This window comes from Crocuta crocuta, unplaced genomic scaffold (genome assembly GCF_008692635.1).
Source record: "Crocuta crocuta isolate KB4526 unplaced genomic scaffold, BGI_CrCroc_1.0 scaffold190, whole genome shotgun sequence".
NCBI classification, from domain to species: Eukaryota; Metazoa; Chordata; class Mammalia; order Carnivora; family Hyaenidae; genus Crocuta; species Crocuta crocuta.
In genome coordinates, this window is record NW_027527955.1 from 4,936,336 (window position 1) to 4,945,324 (window position 8,989).

The following is an 8,989-nucleotide window of genomic DNA, read 5'->3' on the forward strand; positions in this document are numbered from 1 at the left end:
AGCGAAGCTAATGAAGCTGACCCTTTAGGGACCTCCTGTGAAGGCCACAGCTGCTGGGCTATACAGAAGGGAGCGCAAGCCAGGTTCTCATCAGGAAGAATTCCTATGTGCTCATTTTTGGTAAGCTGCCTAAAGAGATCTCTGAATCTTCAAGCCTTCCATAATTTGTTGTGATTTATTTTTCTCATTTTAACTTAGATCGCTTTTGTGACTTGGTGTATTTTTCCCTAGAGGGATTCCCAAATCATGTTTCGGGCCCCACAAAACAGCAAGAAGGATTTCTTTGCAAAGAAAATTTGTTTTAAAGAATCTTCTCAGTCGACATTTTCTGAGTGTCATTACTTCACCAAGGCCCCCACTGGAATTTGTGTGAATGTAGGTAGACAAATAGTCTGCACAAATCACCACTGGGATATCAGCAGTTAAACCCCAAATGCCAAAGGCAACTAAGCTGCAGAGGCAAATGAAAGCCCTAATTTAGAAGTAGCAGCACAGACCCTCAGAACAACAGGAGGATCCGTGCAACAGGAATGACCCCACAGATGTTAATTCCAGCCTCACTACTAGACAGGTACTCCTATAGGGTCTGCCTGAGGTTCTGAAGCATCGCACAAAAGTCAGGGGGAAAAGCACGATCTACCCTGAAATGTATCAGCACAAAGTGAATTCAGGGCCACAGAAAATTCAGCAGCCAGTGCACACCATGATGCACAATGTGACACAGAGATTCCAACCAGTATGAGAAAAAAGATATCAAAATATCAGAGGGGCCTCTGAATACCATCTATCCTATGGACTCTATTCTGCTGAGCTAACGGATCATAACTTGAACATGGATCCACTTCTGATGTACTGATACTTGTCAATTATCCTGTAAGAGGTGAGCTAAGAACACATAAATAGTCAGCACCCAATAAGGAAAAAAAAATTCTCTTTTAATTTCATGACTTACTAGCATGTCTTGCGCTGTAGGAAATTCACCAACCGTGACAAGGATATGGCAGTCCTGCACTGTAGTTTAGTTGGAGTATGTTATTTTTAAAAATAAATTAAATTTTATTATTTTTATTTTTGAGAGAGAGAGTGCACATGTGAGCACAAGCGGGGGAGGGATGGGGTGGGGGTGAGATAGAATCTTAAGCAGGCTCCATGCCCAGCGGGGATCCCCACTTGTGGCCCGATCCCATAAATCGTGATATCATGACCTGAGCTAAAATCAAGAGTCAGACACTTAACTGCCCAAGTCACCCAGATGCCCCCCTGGCATAAGTTATTTTAAAGTAATTTCTATCATCTGCATGAACAAGTTTTCAAGGCTTAAAATAAATCTGTTTTCTAAAATTCTTCACAAAAAAACAAAAAGTCAGAACACCATCTTTCCAAAGAAAAAATTATAAGTGCTCACTCTCATGGTTAAAAGGCATTAGCAGTAAGAGATGTTGGGAGTGGGGGTGGGGGAGTGAGAATGGGAAGGGGAGGGGAGGGTATGGACATGGGAGGTAAAGACCAAGATTAAATCTAGTGAGAAGACTTTTTCAGGAGAAATTACCTTCTAGCCAACGCCTTAGGGCAGTGGTACTCTCCATAAAGGCCAAGGAATGCAAAGCCTCCCTGAGACACTTTGAGGGTATTAAAAAACTCAAAACTATTTTTATAATAATACTAAGACATTATTTGCCTTTTTCCTTATGTTGTTTTGCATCAGTGGTGCAAAAGCAATAGTGGGCAGAACTCTTGGTGGTTTAGCACAATGCAAGGCAGTGGTCCCAAAAGGTAACTAGTAAAATGTACCAGTTTAATGTACATTATTGTGCTAGTGTAACATACATTGTACTTCACTGTCTCTCACCGGCAAGGGGAAAACAAAAGCCAGAAATGAGTTTCACTTTAAATGTCTGTTACAAGGCAATACAGATTATTGATTTTGTTAAATATCATCCCTTTAATATCCATCATTTTATTTATTTATTTATTTATTTATTTATTTATTTATTTATTTTTTGCANCCATCATTTTAATATTCTGCTTGATTAAAGGGGAAGTATGCAAAAAACACTTTTATTGCATACTGAACTATACAGGTCTCAAGGAAAAAGCACTTGTAAGATTGAGCTGTGAGCTGAACTAGCCACTTTTTTTGGGAGAATATCATTTTACTTGAATCAGTGAAGAATCATGTTCATCTAGACTTGGGTATTTGGCAGACATTTTCTTAACAATGCACCAAGTAAGACTATCACTTCAAGGAAAATAACTGACAGTTTTGCTGCCAATGATAAAATTCAAGCTTCAAAGTAACAAATTAGAATTTTAGACAAATTGTAACTCCAAGTGTGAGCCTGACAGCTTTCCAGTGCTCAGACTTTTCTGATGAGATAGTAGTGATATTAATGGCTATCATATTTTATATTGTATGGTGAAATATGCCAGCATTTGGAAGATCTGTACAACTCAGTGAATCATTATTACAAATGATCAACGTATGTTATGAAATCATAAATGGGTAAAACATTCATTTAAGGTATAAGATAAAACAATAAATTTTTAATATAACTTCAAGATTCAACTAGTTTTCACTGTAGGATCAGGCTTCTTATGGGTCATGGATTATGTATTACATCAGAAGTTGTCTAAATCTGTCTCACTGCCTGCTTTTGAAAATAGAGTTTTTTTGGAGCAAAGCCAGGCCTATGTGTTATACATTGTCTGTGGCAGCTTTAGGCTACAATAGCACAGTTGAAGAGTTGTCAAAAAACTGGTATGACATATAACCCAAAAAACTTAAAAGAGGTACTGTTTGGCCATTTACACAGCTTGTTTAACCCCTGTCTTAACATTCCTCAATTTACACTGTTTCATACTGGATTAAGGGCCTCCCCTACTCTGGTATGACATCATCTTAAATCTTAATCACATCTGCAACAAACCTATTTCCAAATGAGGCCACATTCTCAGATGCCATGGGTTAGGGCTTCAATCTACCTTTTTGAAAGATGCACTTGAACCTATACACTCATAAATAAGAAAATTAGCTTTAAAAAGGAAAACTGAAAGGGAAGAATTACAAACAAAAATGTTGTTAAACTATGTGAGTAAAACTAGAAAAAAATTGACTACTCTCTCTCTCAAAATAAATAAATAAACTTTGAAAAAAAGGGGGGGTGCTCGGTAGCTCAATTTAGTGTCCAACTCTTCATCTCTCTCTCTCTCCCTCTCTCTCTGCCCTGCTGCACTCTTTTTCTCTCTCTCTCAAAATAAAGAAATGAACTTTAAAAAAAACAACACCTCTTTCCTCTTGAAGGAGAACGCAAGCAAAAGAGTTTGAAGGGCACGCAATAGTGTAGTCATTCCCTTCCAAACACCTTGAAGTCCTCTCTTCTCTCCTGTCATTGCACTCATCAGGCTTAAGTCTAGTCTAACCCCGGTTCAACCCAACTATTTACCAGTTCCATACCAGTACTCAGGCAGCTCACTGTCGCTGAAGAGAAGCCATGCTGACTGGTTTCACATTCAGTCCATGATCACAACACTCGAGAGGAAGCACCGCCCTGCCTAGCAGTTCTACTAGTCTGGCGTGTTCAAGTTTCCACTTTCAAACAACTATTTCACACCTTCTTTTCTTTCCTCGACATTCCTATCTCACTGCCTCCACATCTCAACTAGCAGCTCATAACTTTACGTCATGGCTCCTGGAGAAAATGGTTGCAATAAAATCAGACCTTTCTTGTCTTCTCTACGGCAAACTTCATCTGTACCCATGCTTTGCTTCCCCACTTATCACTATGGTGACGTCGCTCCCGCACAAATCTACATTCCCTTAGGCTCTGGGCCCCCTCCTCTCTCAGCTCCTTGAAGATACTGTCCCTGATGTTACGGGTATCAACGCCCTCTTTATATTTTACATCACACCCATCAACTTAATAACGTGCTTTCATATATCCTGTCTTAAAAAAACCCTCTCTTCACATTAGACCCCTGTCTTACCCTCCCCATCTTTCCACTTTCCTTCATAGATGAACCTCTGAAAAGTTTTCTGTGTTGCTTTTTCACTTCCTTGCCTTACATTCTCCACCCAGTCCATTCCAAACAGACCACTCTGTGGACACATTTCATTAAGGACAATGATAGTTTCCATGCTGCCGAATCCAACGGCTACCTCTCTCTTCTTATCTACTGGATCCATTGATCACTTTTTCTTACTTAACCTCTAATTTGGGAGTTCTCCCTGGTTTGATGTTAGTTCCTCTCTCTGGTCAACAGACACCTTCTTTAGGTATTTTACCTTGTGGTTAAAATAGCATTGTTGTGCTAATGATTTTCTAATCTACATATCAAACTTGATTTTTTTTCCAGAAGGGCCTACTTGGCATCTTCATTTTTATGTCCAACAGGTATCTTCAGTCTAACTTGGTGAACATAAAACTTTGGATTTCTTTTTTTTAATGTTTATTTATTTATTTTGAGAGACAAAAGGAGCAGGGGAGGGGCAGAGAGAGAGAGAAAGAGAGAATTCCAAGCAGGCTGCATGCTATCAGCACACACAGCACACAGCCTGATGCTGGGCTTGATTCCATGAACCATGAGATCATGACCTGAGCCAAAATCAAGAGTAAGATGATTAATTGATTTGGCCACTCAGGTGTTCGAAGGATTTCTAGTATCTCTATACCTGACTCTCAACCCCATACCTGTATTCTGCCTTATATTAAGTCTCAGTTAATGGCAAATTAACTTCGTTCTTAAAACAAATTAAACCAAAATCAAGTACCCTTGATGCTTCTGTTTTTCTTATTACTTATATCTAATCTATCAAAAAAAAATCTGTCTTCTAAATCTTCAAAATATATCCATACTGATTGTGTTCAGAGTTGCTTTGTGGCCTATTAATTGACTAGTTTTTGAAAATGGTTCATAGATGCTTAAGAAGAATGTATATTCTCATTGGTGGGATGTTCATAAGATCAAGCTTATTAATTGCATTTTCAAGTAAAATCTTCTATATTTTTACTAATTTTTGTCTTGGTCAGTTTTTGAGATGAGTTTTAAAATACTCTAATGGTGGACTGTCTTAAGAGAAATCCAATAATTTTAACCTTTGTATATTTGAGACCTGATTGTTAAGTATACATAATTTAGAATTGGCTATCACGCAGTGAATTTGAACTGTTTATCATTTTATAATATCCCTTCTTATCTCCAAATAATAATTTTTCCTTAAAGTATTTTCTCTAATACTAATGTATCTGCATCAAGACTACTTTAATAAACTTTCTTCTATCCTTCTACTTTGGATGTTTCTGTATCCTTTTGATGTGGGGAACAAAGAGAAAAGGAAATGTAGATAAAATTAAATTTCCTTATAACCTACAGCCCATTCAAAATTACTTGAGGCAGGTAGAGTATCACATTCCTCCAGGAACTCCCAACTTTTTTAATGTTAATGCTTTGGTAGAGGGAAAAACAACTTTAGCTTGACAATAGCTTGGGCTTGAGGATCCTGGGAGTCTTCTTTAGCTTATGAAAATCCTTTTGGAAACTTCCCTTATCTTTACCTCCCTTAACTCCCAAGTATATAATCAATTGCTCATCACAATCCCAGTGCAGCTCTTTCTGTCAAGGGTCCCGTCTCTGTACTTTAATAAAACTGCCTTTTTGCACCCAAAACATCTCAAAAATTCTTTCTTGGCTGTCAGCTCTGAATCTCAATACTGCAAACTACATCACTTATATTGTAAATAATTCTCTTGTGGGGTGCCTGGGTGGCTCAGTTGGTTAAGTGTCTGACTTTGGTTCAGGTCATGATCTCACAGTCCGTGGGTTTGAGCCCTGCATTGGGCTCTGTGCTGACAGCTCAGAGCCTGGAGTCTGCTGTGGATTCTGTGTCTCCCTCTCTCACTGCCCCTTCCCTGCTCATGCTCTGTCTCTCAAAAATAAACGTTAAAAAAATTTAGATAGTTCTCTTGTAACACCTCTTGTCTAGTTGACAATCTTTGCCTTTCAACTGGAGAGTTTAGTGCACTTACATTTAATATGATTACTGGTATATTTGGAATTATTGCTATCACCTAATCATTCGTGTGTGTGTGTGTGTGTGTGTGTGTGTGTGTGTGTGTGCGTGTAGGTAATGTTACTTGCTTTTTCTCCTTGACTTCTTTTGGAATGATTTTTTTTTTTTAATGACACTTTTTCTCAGGCATTGTTTGGAAGATTTACTTGTACTCTCAATTTCTATTCTCTCAGATATTACTCTTAAAATCTTGAGCTAGATATTTATTTATTTATTTATTTTAATGTTTTTTTTTTTTAATTTATCTTTGAGAAAGAGAGAGAGAGAGAGAGAGACAGCATGAGCAGGGGAGGGGCAGAGAGAGAGGGAGACACAGAATCAGAAACAGGCTCCAGGCTCTGAGCTAGCTGTCAGCACAGAGCCCGACACGGGGCTCAAACCCATGAACTGTGAGATCATGACCTGAGCCGAAGTCGGATGCTTAACCCACTGAGCCACCCAGGCTCCCCTTGAGCTAGATATTAACTGAAAGTCTAAAACTATTCAATATCCTTATTTTTCTCCTAAATATCTTAGATAACTTGTGTTTTGATAGCTACCCTATCTTATATTTATTGCTTTTTTTCCTATTTTAGTTTTATGTTTAACACTCTGTTAAGATATTTCTTCATGGTTCTATGTAGTCAATTTTTTCCTTAAGTATATATATTTTTTCAAAGCTTATTTATTTATTTTGAGAGAGGGAGCATGAGCAGGGGAGGGACCAAAAGAGAAGAGAAGAGAGAATCCCAAGTAGGCCCAGCACAGGGCCCAACAAGGGGCTCGATCCCATGCAACATGAGATCATGACCTGAGCTGAAATCAAGAGTTGGACACTTAACTGACTGAGCTACTCAGGCACTCCCATCCCCCACCTTAAGAAGAATTTTGAAAACCTATGTATCCTTCACATATTTTTTAAGGTAACATCTAAATTTCAAATATATGTTGAAATATGATATATAGTACTTTTTGACACATAATACATTTTGATATATCACTTTTTAGAAAATGTAACTGCCAGAGGCGATTGGTAATGCTATAACAGAATACTATACACCAAGTGGCTTATAAACAACAGGATTTATTTCCCAGTTATGGAAGCCAGGAAGTCCAAGATCAGGGTATTGGTGAATTCAGTGTTTGGTGGGAGCCCACTTCCTCGTTCAGAGATGGCCATCTACTTACTGTGTCCTCACATAGGGGGAGGACAAGGGAATTATCTGTCTTCTTAGATAAGGACATTAATCCCACTCATTAAGCTCCATCCTCATGACCTAATCACTTCTCAAAGGCCCCACTTTCTAATGTCATTACACTGAGAACTAAATTTCAGCTTATGAATTTTAAGAGAATGAAAACATTCAGTTTCTAGCCATAACCAATGAATTTTAATACTACATAAATTTGGTATCCACCATCATTAAAAATACATTTTAAAGTGCTTCCTAAATTGAAATTTTACATCATTTTCCATCTACGTGAACTTATACTTCCAGTATACTTACTCTCCCTGACAACTGAATTTTATAACACATTTTTGTATTCACAAGTTTTTTATTTATCACCTTCACACATTTCCCTGCAACAAACATGTATATAAACTGAAGTTTAATGTAATTTTTTATATTTTCTTTGAGCATAAGGCTCTAAGTGTTGAAATTTTTCTTCCAGATTAGTTGCCATTATATTTATTATTAATAACAAGGAACTAAAATAATTTTCATATGTTAAAAACTTAACCAAAACATAAATATATTTTAAAATTCGATAAGTAACTCTTAAACACAAAAACTAACATTTTATTGAAAGTTCTTCTCTTTAAGGCAAATGAGAAGACTTTTTGTCAATTATTTCATCCATAGGTAAATGTTACTTATTCCCAGATTAAGTTATAGGAAATATAGGCCATTAATCATATTTTTATTTTTCGCCATTATACATATGTATTAAGAAAACTTATTCTCATAACTAAGTAGATAGAAAGGGAAGAATTTTAAAGCAATGCCAGTCAGCTCCTTGAACTCCTTATGAGTTGAAAAGTAAAAAAAAAAGAGTCATATAAAGACTGATCATAAGAAACATAATTATCATATGACAACTCAATTTATTAGAATCAAAGAACTAGAAATTTCCTAACTTGCAAAAGGGATTTTTTTATCTGGTTATTAGAATCATTTTCCCCCTTCAATTTCTGGGAAGTACACCAAAAAAGCTTTGCCAAGACTTAAATGAATATAAATTATACTTGCTATTCTTTCACTTAGAGGAATTTTGTTTAATCCAAAATATCCAGAAAGAAATTTAGAAGAGTGAATATTATTCATTTAATTACACCTTTGTCTACACAATATGTTTGATGAGATGCTATCTAATCATGCTTTTTTCATTAAACTTCTTATTTTGAGGTAACTCTGGATACAAAATGGAGTTGTAAAAAAGTACACAAGTTCTCCTCTGCCCTGTATTTGGTTTCCCCCTCTAATCACATGTTTTTAATATGTTTTCATCAGCACCTCCAAGCTGTAGATTTAGCTCCTTCAGTACATGGAGACAGTCTTCCACACAATCCAACTGACAAAGCCAGTACTGAATGTCAAATCAAGCAACAGAATCAGAATTAGTTTCTTTCAGAAGTTGACCTCATTTTAAAATAATGCTATATATGTATTTTTAAGAGATTATTAAAATATGAGAAAAATTGCAGCATGTTTTGTCAACTAGATTTCTTGCTTCTGCAGATGAGATTTTTTTTTTAATTTTAAATGTTTTTATTTATTTCTGAGAGCTTACAGCCCAAGTTTTTCACCTTAAATATCTTGAAGAATCACTAACCTTAAAAAGCATTCCACTGATATTTATAAGAATCAACATCATAAAGCTATTCTACTTTATTTATTTCTGAGAGAGAGAGAAAGAGAGCGTAGCAAGGGAGGGTCAGAG